The following is a 13,879-nucleotide window of genomic DNA, read 5'->3' on the forward strand; positions in this document are numbered from 1 at the left end:
GTTCATAATGTACTGAATACACTTTATTCCCATGCACTCCTTCCACCACAAACAAGGGTATATGGTTGAATCTTGCTTTTCTTATCCTCCTCCTCCTATTCCATCATATCAACAGGCTTATTCGTTGCATATAATGCCTTCGCATATAATGTTTTACAGGGTCAGCTCACCAGCAGGCCCTCGCATATAATGTTTTACAGGGTCAGCTCACCAGCAGGCCCTCGCATATAATGTTTTACAGGGTCAGCTCACCAGCACTATGGTGCTCGATCAACACTAGTTTCAACAACTTTTTCTGTCTTGCTCCAAAAGACGGTGAGGGTTGGTGGGAAAGGTGCGGGCCTAAGATGCAACATTTTGTGCCACAATTCTGGAGTAGAAGAACATCTCACAGTAAGGGATCATGCACACTACCGTAGGTTTGGTGCACATCCGATCCGCATTTTTGCAGATCGGATGCAGACCCATTTATTTCAGTGGGGAATTCTTCTCAATTTTGCCGACCAGCATAGGATATTTCTAGAGAAGTTTGGAAAAATATGGTGGCATGCACTCGGTCGGGATCCGTGTTTTGCAGATCTGCGATTTGCGGACCACAAAACTAAAATGGTTGTTTGCATGAGCCCTAAGCAAAGCAATAGTTGGTAAAGCGTTAGACAAAAGTGTCTAGTTCTGCACCACATTTATTATCTAGTCTGAGCTAGTGTTGGAATATTGGAATAGCGAATATTAATTGCGAATATCAGCACTTTGAGAATTTGCGAATATTTAGAATATAGTGATATACTGTATATTTGTAATTTCGAATATTCTAGATTTTTTTTTTTCATCAGTAACCTCCCTTCTTGCTTGTGCGCCAACGAGAAGGCTGCAATGTCTTTGTCTGAGCTTAGCAACATCCCTAGCAACCAATAGGAAAGTATCCTACCCCTTACTATATAAGAACCTCCCCAGCAGCCCTTGTATGCAGTATTGTGCAGATCTGAGAGAGACGGCAGTGTTATTGCTGTGCTCTCTGCTTTCCTGTGTCATTACATTAGCTTATATATATAATACAGATAGTTAGTGGGAGATAGTCAGTGTAGGTTAGATAGTGAGTGATATACAGATGTAGCAGGGTTAGCACTCAAGCTCTTAACTCAAATTTCTTAACTCATTGCGTTATCTTGAGAAAAAAAAAACAATGAAAAGCAATTGAAGGTGTTTGCTTAACGCATTTAGTTTAGATAACACGTCTCATAAATCAGTGTTAACTCTACTACATCCGTAGTGTAGCTGGACAGGTTCTGCTGTCCATACATACGTGCTACATACATAGTGCTGTGATGTCACAAGTTCACAGCAATACTTAGTGCACCAATTACTAATAAGTAGTCATACCTGTTAAAATGTGAAGTTGCACGTATTGTGCCAAAATATTTGCATCATTAGTGCCGATTTTGCAATCGCGAATATATTGGAGCACTCTATCTGCATATAAAGCCATTGTAATGTTCTGCCGTGCCAAGCATTTTCTCCAGTCTCAGGAAATTTCTAGCAGCTTTAAAAATGTAGCTATAGTGACCCACGCCTGTATTTCGCACGTATTACGCAAATATACATTGCAGATTTTTCGCGATCAAGAAAATAATCTCGAAATTTGCGAATATAGGACGAATATTTTACCAAATATTCGCGAAATATCGCAAATTCAAATATTGCCCCTGTCGCTTATCACTAGTCTGAGCCACTGTGATAAATCTAGACAGCCTGTTTAAATTTATACTATATATAGATTTAAAATCTGCCCCAATATATCTAGTATAATTGGCGTGTATATATGAATTAATAATTACAAGAATGACTTGTGCAGGTCTAGCCTATGGCTATTGATACTTTGTAGGCAACTGTGCCTTTTTTTTCTCATGCCAGATTCCTACTCTGTACTGACAAGGGGCAAGCACCCCGAAACAGCTGTCTATGGAGGGATATCTTGCTTTGCTATAATCCTTGTCAAATCTCAAAGCTAGTTGGAAATTGGATCCTGGCCACTTTCGATAGGTGGCGCCGGTGAGATGCTTCTCTCTTTATACCACTTTGCATATTGCCCATGTCCACAAACAGAAGAGGCAAGGGAAAGATATCTAAATATTAGGCTAAGTTAGGCTTCGTTCACATCACCGTTCAGCCTTTCCGTTCTCCTGCTCCGTTTAGGGGCAGGAGAAAGGAAAGGACGGATAAGCACATAACTGACGCCAAACAGAGTCAAACGGAGCCTGAGGACGCCATAGACTATGATGGGGTCCGTTATGTTTCCGGAGACAAAAGTTGTGCATGCAGGACTTTTGTCTCTGCTTAAAAACCATCTTCTGAGCGGAAACATAACGGACCCCATCATAGTCTATGGGGTCCTAAGGGCTCCGTTTGACTCCGCTTGGCGTCAGTTATGTGCTTATCCGTCCTTTCCGTTCTCCTGCCCCTAAACGGAGCAGGAGAACGGAAAGGCTGAACGGTGATGTGAACGAAGCCTTAGGCAGTTTATATAAATTGGCCTCCCCATAGGGTGTCACAAAAACAACACGCAAAGTTTTATTATATTTAACAAAAAAGGAAAAGCACTCAAATAATTTAAAGAACAAGCAATGAAAAGAAAGATTAACGTAGCTATATGGTAATTACATTACTGTCCAAAAGCTCTACATAATGTATATGTATGCATAGAAGTGGGACCCAGTTAACTTACAGCATTCACTGTGGCAGGTCTGTAGACGTCTCCACTCGGCTATCCTTCCCAGTAACTGTAATGGTTAAGTCTCTTGCCGGAGCAGCTTCCAGCGCCCTCTTTATTCACATAAATAAATACCTAAACAAAAGAGACAAAGGAAATGACTACATTTAATAGCTTTACCATATTAGCAGCAGCTTCCAACTGATTGCTGGACCAAAGGCATTTCATGAGGATTTTGAATATGGGACCTTATGTGCAGTTCACAGCCATATGAAATCCATCAGTAAAAGCAGAGGGATAATACACAGAATAGGCCCTCTTGTACATCGCCTTCTATTCTAACCCAGCTCATTGTGTACCCAACAGCATGCGACATAAGCTTTCCATTACGGATCTCTCACAGCCTATTTCATATGAAATATACAGGATGAAATCAACATTTTAATTTTTATTAAAGGCAACTCAATTATAGTGAAACTTCTCCAAAAGACCACCTTTTTGAAAGACTACCCCCTTCATCCAGGCCAGATTTACTGTGAAAGTTTTTCAGTTCCGCCATACATTATGCATGCTGGCCATCTTCTCTGAGAAGACCATCCCCTGGAAGACTACTTTTAATGCAGTTTTTGGTGGTCATCTCAAAGAGGTTTATTCCAGGTGAACTTACTTTGTCATTGGTAATGTCCAATGTCAAAGGCGGGAAACATGTCAGCTAAAATGGCATCACACACAATTCACCTGCTTCTTCCTTGGAATCTTGAAAACATTTAGAATGATGGGACTTGTGGTACTTCCGTGTCAGGACTACAGAAGGCCTTAGGGCTTTTTTACATGGGCAGATTATTGGGCCAACGAGCATTCATGCAACAAGCATGTTTCCTATAATGAGCCCATGAAACCATTATTTTTTGGCAGCCTAGGCTAGTTGCACACTAGCGCATCGGCTTTCATCCGGCCACTTTTCGGCATATTTGCAGCTGGATCTCTGCTGGTCCCTATTATATTTGATTGGGGTCGTACGGGAATGTAGTGGCTTCAGGCAATGCCAGATCCAGAAAGACCCATCAGGCTGTTCCCAGTCGGAACAGTCTGCCAGATCTCACAACGCTAGTGTAAAACCAGCTTTACCACCCTATGTAAACTGCTGCCGACATAGGGATGAACAATGGCAGTGGTGATCATTCATCCGAATACAGAGAGGCTGACTGCTACATATAAATGCTGCGCACGCGAGTCGGTACTGAATTAATGGTTCCTTTCCCATTATAGCCCCCTGTATTGGGCCATGTAAATGGGTCCTTAGATATCAGTTAGCTGACAGAGATCTTTCTAGACTCACTTAGTTATACCTTTGGCTTGGCCAAACATGCATATTATATCTATAGAAGGGAGACTGGTGGATGCCAAAAAACGTAGAACCATTTTAGCTTAAAGGGACTCTGTCACCAGTTTCTAACCCCCCCTTTTAAAACTATTGTTCTCTCCATGGTGCCCTTGTCATTACAAAGCTGTTGTCATAAGATAAATCCGCCGTCTAGTTTTGATAAAAATCGCTTTTATCTAACCTGTCAATCTTCTGGATAAGGTGCCCAGGGCGTTTCTGAAGGTCTGAATCTGCCGCTCTCCGCCGCCGCCGTTGGTGCCCAGCTCCTCCCATGATCCTTTCAGCGCCACCTGGATGTAATGAAATCCGCCTCCGGCTCTCCTCAGTGCCCCCTCCTCCTTTTCAAAGATCCCGCGCGTGCGCACAGGCCTGTGCCTGATGCGCCCGTGCGGACTTTTAGATTCTGCCTCGTTGAGCGAAGCGCGCGCGCGTTCGCGCATTCGCGCGCGTTCGCGCATTCGCGCATTAGCACTTCGCACTAGAGGCGGATTTATCTTATGACAACAGCTTTGTAATGACAAGGGCACCATGGAGAGAACAATAGTTTTAAAAGGGGGGGTTAGAAACTGGTGACAGAGTCCCTTTAATAAAAGACAGCACATTTAGGAATCCGACTGATTCACTCCAGCTTTCCCCTTGTAGAATAAGTCATGGAGCTGTCTCCATGGACAAGTGATTGTCAACAGATATGGTCAGAATTGGCAGGATCATGTCTATGGCCAGCAATCCCTTTTTATTAGTCCTCTGGATTAAATGCAGAAAGCAATGTATTCTCCATACACCTACAGCAAGATGACATTTAAGCCCATAGCTCCAACATAGTTGGGATTTTTTTAATCTTTCTCAGACATGGGAAGAATTTTTGCTTGTATCACTAATATAGACCTATGATTAAAGGGGTTGTCCCACAAAAATGTTTCTACAGTTTCCAAACCAGCACCTGGATCTGAATACTTCTGTAATGTCATGTAATCACAAATATTATTGCTACTGATTTTTTTTAGTGAAATCTATAGCGCCACCTGTAGTTTGCTCTTTTTCTAATTTCTCTGTCCTGCTCACAGAGACGGAAGCACGCGCTCAGTTCCATTCTTCAAATGCCACCAGCTGCAGCAGAAAGGACACATCCCCTGAGAAAGGCCCCCCCCCCCTCTAAACTGACAGAATGTGGAGATCTCTAGATCCATGTGAGGTACAGGGCTGGTTCTAATTTTGTTAGAAAGAGGTTGCCATGTGTTAGAATACAGTATGTGTGATTTTTATTTTTATACATTAATCATGGGGTAACACCTTTAAATGAACATCTTTGCAATTAGGAGTGGTGTATAACTATAAGGGGTGTAGATGTTGCAGTAGTACCTGGGTCCTGGTCTCTGAGGAAGCTGAATGCCCCACTGTCACATCAAACAGCTCTCTGTGGGGATCAATGCAGAATAAAAAAGTAAGGCCCCTTTCACACGGGTGAGTTTTCCATGCGGGTGCAATGCGTGAGGTGAACGCATTGCACCCGTGCTGAATCCAGACCCATTCACTCCAATGGGGCTGTGCACATGAGCGGTGATTTTCCTGTATCACTTGTGCGTTGCGTGACAATCACAGCAAGCTCTATATTGTGCGTTTTTCACGCAATGCAGGCCCCATAGAAGTGAATCGGGCTGTGTGAAAATCGGAAGCATCCGCAAGCAAGTGCGGATGCGGTGCGATTTTCACGCATGGTTGCTAGGAGACGATCGGAATGGGGACCTGATCTTTATAAGGGAAAATAATAGCATTCTTGATACAGAATGCTAAGTAAATTAGGGATGGAGGGGTTAAAAAAAAATAAAAATATTTAACTCACCTCATGCACTTGTTCGCGCAGCTCGGCTTGTCTTCTTTCTTCTTCTTTGAGGACCTGGGAGGAAAAGGACCTTTGGTGACATCACTGCGCTCATCACATGGTCCATCACCATGGTGATGGACCATGTGATGGACCATGTGACAGACCATGTGATGATCGCAGTGACGTCACCAAAGGTCCTTTTCCTCCCAGGTCCTCAAAGAAGAAGAAAGAAGACAAGCTGGGCTGTGCGAACAAGTGGATGAGGTGAGTTAAAGGGAACCTGTCATGTGGATATTTGATTATAATCTAACTAATCAATGCAATCATTAACTACTAAAAAGTACCTTAGATGTGTTCACTTACTGGTGTGACAGATGGTTACCTCATAATATACACACAAAGATGCCGCATGCCGCATGCTAATGAGCTGATTTGAGTCCAGCGTGATGTCATTGAGTCCATTTAATTCAGAGCTATAGCCACTCCCCTGCCCACCTGCTGCTGATTCATATGGAAAATAACTGTCATTCAGCAGCAGGTAGGCGGGGAGAGTCAGGAGCTCATCCTTATCATCAGCTGGATGACTCATCATCATCAGCTGGAGCTTTTCAATACAAGATGTTGGCAGATTGACTGGGTCAATTAAAGAAAATGACCCAGCATTTTTCTAAGAGAATCAGTCACTTATTTATGTTGCCCTTAGTTAGGACACCATAAAACTGGTGACAGGTCCCTTTAAATTTAATTTTTTTTAACCCCCCCCATCCCTAATTTACTTCGCATTCTGTACTAAGAATGCTATTATTTTCCCTTATAACCATTTTATAAGGGAAAATAATAAAATCTACACAACACCGATCCCAAACTCGAAGTCAGTGTTCGGGTCTGGGTACCAAACATGCAGATTTTTCTCACGCGCATACAAAACGCATTAAAACGGTTTGCATTTGCACGGAAAAATTGCGCATTTTCCCGCAACACACCCTGCATCTTGTCCGACCCTCACATACGACGCCCGTGTGAAAGAGGCCAAAGGGCTCATTCAGACGGCTGTACACTGTCAGCAAAAATGCAAATCCGTTTTTTTTGTCATGCAGTTCAGCTTGTCGGCAGAAAGCGGATTGCATTCCGCTATTTTTCGCAGGACCTATAGACTTCAATGAGGCCACGTCCGGATTTTCACTGACAAGTATAGGACAGGTTTCATTTGTTTTGCAGAGCCGTGGAATGGAAGAAAGGGGCCCATAGAAGTGAACGGGTCAGCATCTAATCAGCAAAAAACGGATCCGCATTTTTGCGGACATCATACGGCCGTCTGAATGAGCCCTAAATCATGGAACTGGCCTAATTCAGCTCTCTAATATATTCATGCCATGTTACTAATTTTAGGTTGAACTATTAAATTGACTTATCTGTATTAGTTCAAAAAGTGCTATTGCTGGCTTACGCCAACACACCCAGAACCATGTATACTCCCCTTGCCTGACCTTCCTTCTATTTCGGTCTCATTTGATTACTATATTGCTATGATTGTGGATATGGGGAGTTCAGTCTATAGGAGGAACACGCTAGACTGAGATAGCACCCCGATTCTCATGATTTTCATACCAGATGTATTGGCTTCTTCTATGGCATGTATGGTTTTGCAATATGCCACAAAGATTATTTAAAATATTATTCATATGAGCAGGGGCGTAACTACCTATAGCGGCAGACCATGCGACTGCTATGGGGCCCAGGGCAAGAGGGGGCCCAGTCTTAGTTGGGATTATCTCCTCTTCTACTGGAGATGAAAACCTGGTCAGGACTCTACCCTCTAAAGCAGGGATGCTCAACCTGCGGCCCTCCAGCTGTTGCAAAACTACAATTCCCAGCATACCTGGGCCGCCTACACCTATTAGGGCATGCTGGGAGTGGTAGTTTTGCAACAGCTGGAGGGCCGCAGGTTGAGCATCCGTGCTCTAAAGGAACACTTTTAGTTTCATTGTTTAAATGAGGCAGTGTAAAAATGGGGTTTAGGCAGAAACCCTTCTGTCCTGTGTGGGGGACCTGGTTGGATCCTTGCTATGGGGCCCTTACTTCTCTATGTAGGCCTGCATATATAAAAAAAAAATGATTGCTCTGATGCCAATTTCTACATTTGTAAAATACTACACAGTGAGTTTATATAAATCTATGTTAAAATAAAGCGAAGCAGGAGGGAGCATCCATGTGTTTGAATATAATTAGCTGCGTGCTCTCAGAGGGAAATACACTCTGTTTCTGCTATAACAATCATTTCTTTTTTGTAAATCTTAGCACATTTGTATAAAGTGCATATGTTCTTTGAATAAATTATCCCCAGAACTCATTCAAAATTAGAATTGCTTTCATATTCCATTTTGTTTTTCTTACAATTAAAGGAGTTATCCTGTTAAAATGAAAATCAAACATCATATCATACAGGACCAATAAAGCTAGAACTAGCCCTATACCTCACATGGATTTAGATTTCCCCTCAATTTGTTGCTCAAATTTCTCTGCTAGATTTATCTCAGGCTGGCATCTCAGGGATTGTGTCTTTTCTCGTGGGACGTGTCCTTTCTGCTGAAGCTTTCTCTATGTGTAACAGTTACAGCTTCTAACAGTAAATCTGTCTGGTGGCAATTGAAGGATGGAATGGAGCGCGTGGCTTTACCTCAGCAAAGTTACTGAGGTGGACAGAAAAATAAGGAAAATAATAAACAATTACATGCAAAGGTATTCAGGGCCAGGTTCTGTTTTGTAAAGTGTAGAATACTTTTCATGGGACAACCCCTTTAAGGGCAGTCATACTATGCGCAATGTCGGCCAAAACTGCTCATTCCATGGGACAGGCTGACAATATGAAGTGACCTTCTGACTCTCCCCCAACAGAAGATGCCAGGGGAGAGAAGAATTTCAACTTCCCATCCTTTTGTTCTCCCAGGATAAAACCAGCCGCCAAACGGATTGAGGGGTGTGATATACCTATAATATACTTTCTAATATAGAAAGTATATTGTGCATTTGTATTGTGCAGGAGTTGTGTGCGGTTCTGCTGCAATACCGCAGCTATATAGAGGGACAAGCGCTATTGGAACAACTATTTGCAACGGGTGTGATATACCTCTGCCGGTGTTCCAATGGTTCAGGAAAAAGAAGAGATTTAGAAAAATAGGGAGGCCGGACTGCTATCACTTCATCTACAAAGACCAGCAGCATTATCTAGCTTTTCGGCTATTGGCCCGTATCTTCATTTACTATCCCCTGATGATTCTGCCACCAAACTGGTGACAGAAGGAAACGCATCGGGATTACTTTTTGGGAGCAATTATAGGGTTAGTTGTCCAGAGTTTAGCCATCGATAAGTGGGGTCGCCTCGCTAGGGGGTGATACCTCCTGCAGTTAGGCGGAGGTTCTCTCCTCTTGTAGGCAGGGATCCTAAGTATTTTAGGGCCATGCCTCCCTATTTTTCTAAATCTCTTCTTTTTCCTGAACCATTGGAATACCGGCAGTGGGAAGATTATGTCCGCAATTTGAACTTGATGACCAGGAACCTTGGAATCCGGATTCAGGATCCAACACTGAACCGCTGAGTATCACATACCGGTAACCGTGAGTGGTTATATTTGATTTAGTGTGATGTATTCGTCCTAGGTACTGCATACCCTATTTATGTTCCGTGCTAGATATCTAATTGCAGTTACTTAAATATATATATTGTATTGTCGTGTGGGATTTATCTTAAATAATATCTATATAAAAGTTATGTTTTAAAGTAGGTTTAATTTTTCAGTGAATTTCAGTAATATACCTACCCAAAATATGCATTAAAACTACTGTGAAGTAGTGATATACCTGTTGCCCCCCAAAAAACTTATTGAGGGGTGTGATATACCTTCTTCCACAAAATACTGATTGAGGACTGCAATATACCTGTTGCCCCAAATAAACAGGGTGGTGTGACATAACTGTTGTGGCAAAAAAAATAATTGAGGGGTGTGATATACTTGCTCCCGCAAAATACTGATTAAGGGGCTTGATATACCTTCTTCCACCAAATATTGATTGAGGTCTGCGATATACCTGCTTCCACCAAATACTGATTCAGGGGATTGATATACCTGCTTCCACAAAATACTCATTAAGGGCTGCGATATACCTGCTTCCACAAAATACTGATTAAGGGGTTCAATATACCTGTTTCCACCAAATATTGATTGAGGCCTGCAAGATACCTGCTTCCACAAAATACTGATTAAATGGATTGATATACCTGCTTCCACAAAATACTGATTGAGGCCTGCGAGATACCTGCTTCCACAAAATACTGATTAAGGGGTTTGATATACCTGCTTCCAGAAAATATTGATTGAGGCCTGCGATATACCTGCTTCCATAAAATACTGATTAAGGAGATTGATATACCTGCTTCCACAAAATACTGATTTAGGGCTGCGATATACCTGCTTTCACAAAATACTGATTAAGGGGATTGATAAACCTGCTTCCACAAAATATTGATTGAGGCCTGCGAGATACCTACTTCCACAAAATACTGATTAAGGGGTTTGATATACCTGTTTTCACCTAATATTGATTGAGGCCTGCTATATACCTGCTTCCACAAATACTGCTCTTCTCTAGGGACTTAGGCACAGGGTAATTTTGAAAATGACAGGCAGAGGAAGAGGCAGGCCGTTCCGCAGGGGTGGTAGGGGTCAGGCAGGTGCTCCAGGCCGGAGCCTAAGTGGGAAGTTGGAGAAGGCTTGTGCAATTACTTCAAAGGTCGCACCAGAGTTGGTTGAGTGGCTCATTCAGCCTTCCGCTTCTGCACCCTCCTCATCCTCTGTATCTGCACCCTCCTCACTCTCTGCTGTGTGCACCCCCAAAGACACCACCACCACCACCATAGCCCCTCCACTCAAGTCAGAGGAAGTATTTTCCCATCCATTCCCAGACCTTTCCGATGTGCAGACATTCTTGACATCAGATGAGGAAGAGGAGGTAGCAACGGCTGCCACCCAGCGGTCTGACGACAGTACCCAGATCAGCCCAAGGAAGGAGGTCCCCGCTGTTGCTGCCTTACTCCAAAATCTCAAATGTCAGTGGTGGTGAAGGTGATGATGATTGCGTGTCGATGGACGCCACGTGGGTGCCCACAAGAGAGGAAGAGGAGGGGAGTTCAGAGGGAAGAGACAGAGCAGCAGAGAGGGAGGATAAGGAGGAGAAGCGGGCAGAGCTTGCAGGGCACAGGAGGCAAAAAGCAGACTGAAAATGTATCTGGAGTGAGCCATCCACCATGCACAGGTCACTTCTGGCGCTCCCAGGACGTCGGCATATGGCTCAGCAGTGTGGGCTTTTTTTTACGTGCTCAGCTGCTGACAATAGTGTTGCATAAGTCGCGGTAAGCCCAACACTCACCTATGGATGACTGCCTTAAGAAGGCACCTGGCCTCCCATCACTGAGCCCAGTGGGAGCAACGCTGTCAGAACCCACAAAGCCACACTCCCGGCGCTCCACGTCCTGCCGTCTACTACTTCTCCTTCTCTCCTCCCATTTGGCCTCTACTCCACCTTCCACCGTGCTGTCGTCGCATTCATCTGGCAGAAGGCAGCCTTTCGTGGCCCAAATGCAGTAAAGTTGATGATGCCTGATTACTCTCTTACCCAACTGCTGACCGCTGGCTTGTCGGAACTGCTAGCCAGCCAACTACTGCCATATAAACTGGTGGATTTAGAGGCCTTTAGAAAATTTGTGGCCATTGGCACACCGCAATGGATGGTCCCTGGAAGAAATATTTCTCCCAGAAGGGCATCCCAGAGCTATATGGCCACGTTCAGCGGCGAGTGAATATATCTCTGGCAAACAGTGTCGGTGCCAATATACATCTAACCACAGACACATGGTCTAGCAAACACGGGCAGGGAAGGTACATAACTTTTACTGCCCACTGGGTGAACCTTCTGACGGCCGTAAAGCATGTAACCCTGTGGCTCCAATGTGGATTTGGTGTTACCGCCACGGATTGCATGCAGGCCTGCCTCTTCTTCTCCTCCTCCTACTCCATCCTCCGTCTCCTCCTCGGCTGACTCCTCCTTTTCCACTGCTACCTGCCTCTTTCACTGCGCCCTCCAAGCTCACCAGAACCTATTCGACGTGCCAGGTGAGACTTTGCCATGCTGTGCTGCGGCTGTTGTGCCTGGAAGCCACGTTGTGCCCGGTCCTGCACTGCTTTCAGCTTTGCGGTCACAGGCCGATCAGTGGCTAACCCCGATCAATTTGACAGTTGGTAAACTGGTGAGCGACAATGGTGCCAATCTGCTGAAACAGGGCAAAATGACATATGTGCCATGCATGGCACACGTCCTGAACTTAGTCGTGCAGAGATTCGTTACCAAATACCCCAGGGTACAGGATGTCTTGCAGCAGGCCAGGAAAATGTCTGGCCATTTTAGAAGATCTTACACGGCCATGGCTCGCCTTGCTGACGTTCAGCAGCGACACCACCTGCCTGTCAGACGTCTTATTTGTGACAGCCCAACGCGCTGGAACTCCACCTTGCATATGCTTGATAGGCTGCTGCAGCAGCAACATGCCGTTAATGACTACCTGTACGAACTCTGCAGCAGGACAGGTTCTGGGGAGCTTGGTTTATTTTCACCGCGGCCATTTGATGAGATCACCAAACTGGTCAGTTGCAGCCAGGGCGCCATCAGTGACATCGTACCTTACGCCTTCTTTCTGGAGTGTGCATTGCATTGTGTCATTGATCAAGCCGTTGAGGAGAAGGAGCAGAAAGATGAGTAAGTCGCAATGCTGAATGAATTCCCGGTGGGGGGGGCTACTCCATCTGAGACAAATCAGTAGGAGTCTGAAGAGGAGTCAGAGGAGGATGGTGGCTGGGGGAGGAGGAGCAAGAAGAGCAGGCTTTGAGGTGGGCTATAAACTTTTCGGGGATCCCTGGTGTTGTCCGTGGATGATGGAGGAGATCGAGGTCGACAATCTCCTGGGCGATGAGCAGGAGACAGGGTGTTTCACTGCTTCCAATTTAGTGCTCAAGTGTTTGAAGAGGGACCCCCGTATAAAAAGCATAAAGGGCAAGGACCAGTACTGGGTGGCAACGTATTTAGAGACCCGGTACAAACACAAAATAGCAGACATGCTACCAGTATCACAGAGGGCTGGCAGAATGCAACATTTCCATTGGCAGAGGAATTTCCACCCACAGCGAAACAGGTGTGAGTACCAATCTTACCGCGCCTGCAAGAAGAGGGCGGTTTGGAGATGTGTTGGTAACTTCGGATATGAGATGATTCTTTCAGCCAACCCATAGACAGACGCCGATGTTTGTCCATCACTATTTATGTGTTTCTTTGGGTGGCGTTATTCATCCATTTTTTATATGCCTGTTTTCATCCATTTAAAAAATAAAACAAAAAATGCATAAAAAATTGAGAAAAATGCCACAACAAACACATTGTAGGTAGTGGACTTATACTTCCCTACTGAATTACAGTTAAATGCAAAAAAAGTAAGAAAAGCACTGCAATAAATGTGTGTTTTACAAAAAATGCTATGCATTAAACCACTGTTAACCATAATAATTGCTAGTTTTGCATCCAACTAGATTTTTCCTTCATTAAAAGTTTCCATTCGTCTGAAATCTGCCATGCAGGGTCTGAATGGTGATATAGGTAAGGAAGGACTAGAAAGGGAATGGATGTTACAATGTGCACTTGTGGGGCTGTTTGTACAGCACAAAGAATCATTTTATTGCACAGCGCCTTTCAATTTACTTGAAGCAGCTGCATAACTGATATCATCTGAGATTTTAAAGATCTAACTATTGATTTAGAGACTTTCCTTGTGCAGGCAATGGGAGCCATTTGCTTTTTTACAAAGTCTTTCATTTTTATAAAGAATTGTAAATAGATTCCGACATTCTTCCAAAGCAAAGTGCTA

At 44.1% G+C, this 13,879-nt stretch overlaps 1 protein-coding gene across 3 annotated transcripts in view; it reads right to left on the reverse strand.

The window, feature by feature from the left end:
* Positions 1-13,879, reverse strand: part of ATXN1 (ataxin 1) — a 305,384-nt gene that overhangs the window by 60,831 nt on the left and 230,674 nt on the right. For all 3 annotated transcript variants that reach the window (XM_044295737.1, XM_044295735.1, XM_044295736.1), the window contains exon 5: positions 2,723-2,842. The gene's annotated coding sequence lies outside the window, so the exon portion shown is untranslated. The remainder of the gene's footprint in view (positions 1-2,722; positions 2,843-13,879) is intronic.

This window comes from Bufo gargarizans, chromosome 5 (assembly GCF_014858855.1).
Source record: "Bufo gargarizans isolate SCDJY-AF-19 chromosome 5, ASM1485885v1, whole genome shotgun sequence".
Classification (NCBI taxonomy): domain Eukaryota; kingdom Metazoa; phylum Chordata; class Amphibia; order Anura; family Bufonidae; genus Bufo; species Bufo gargarizans.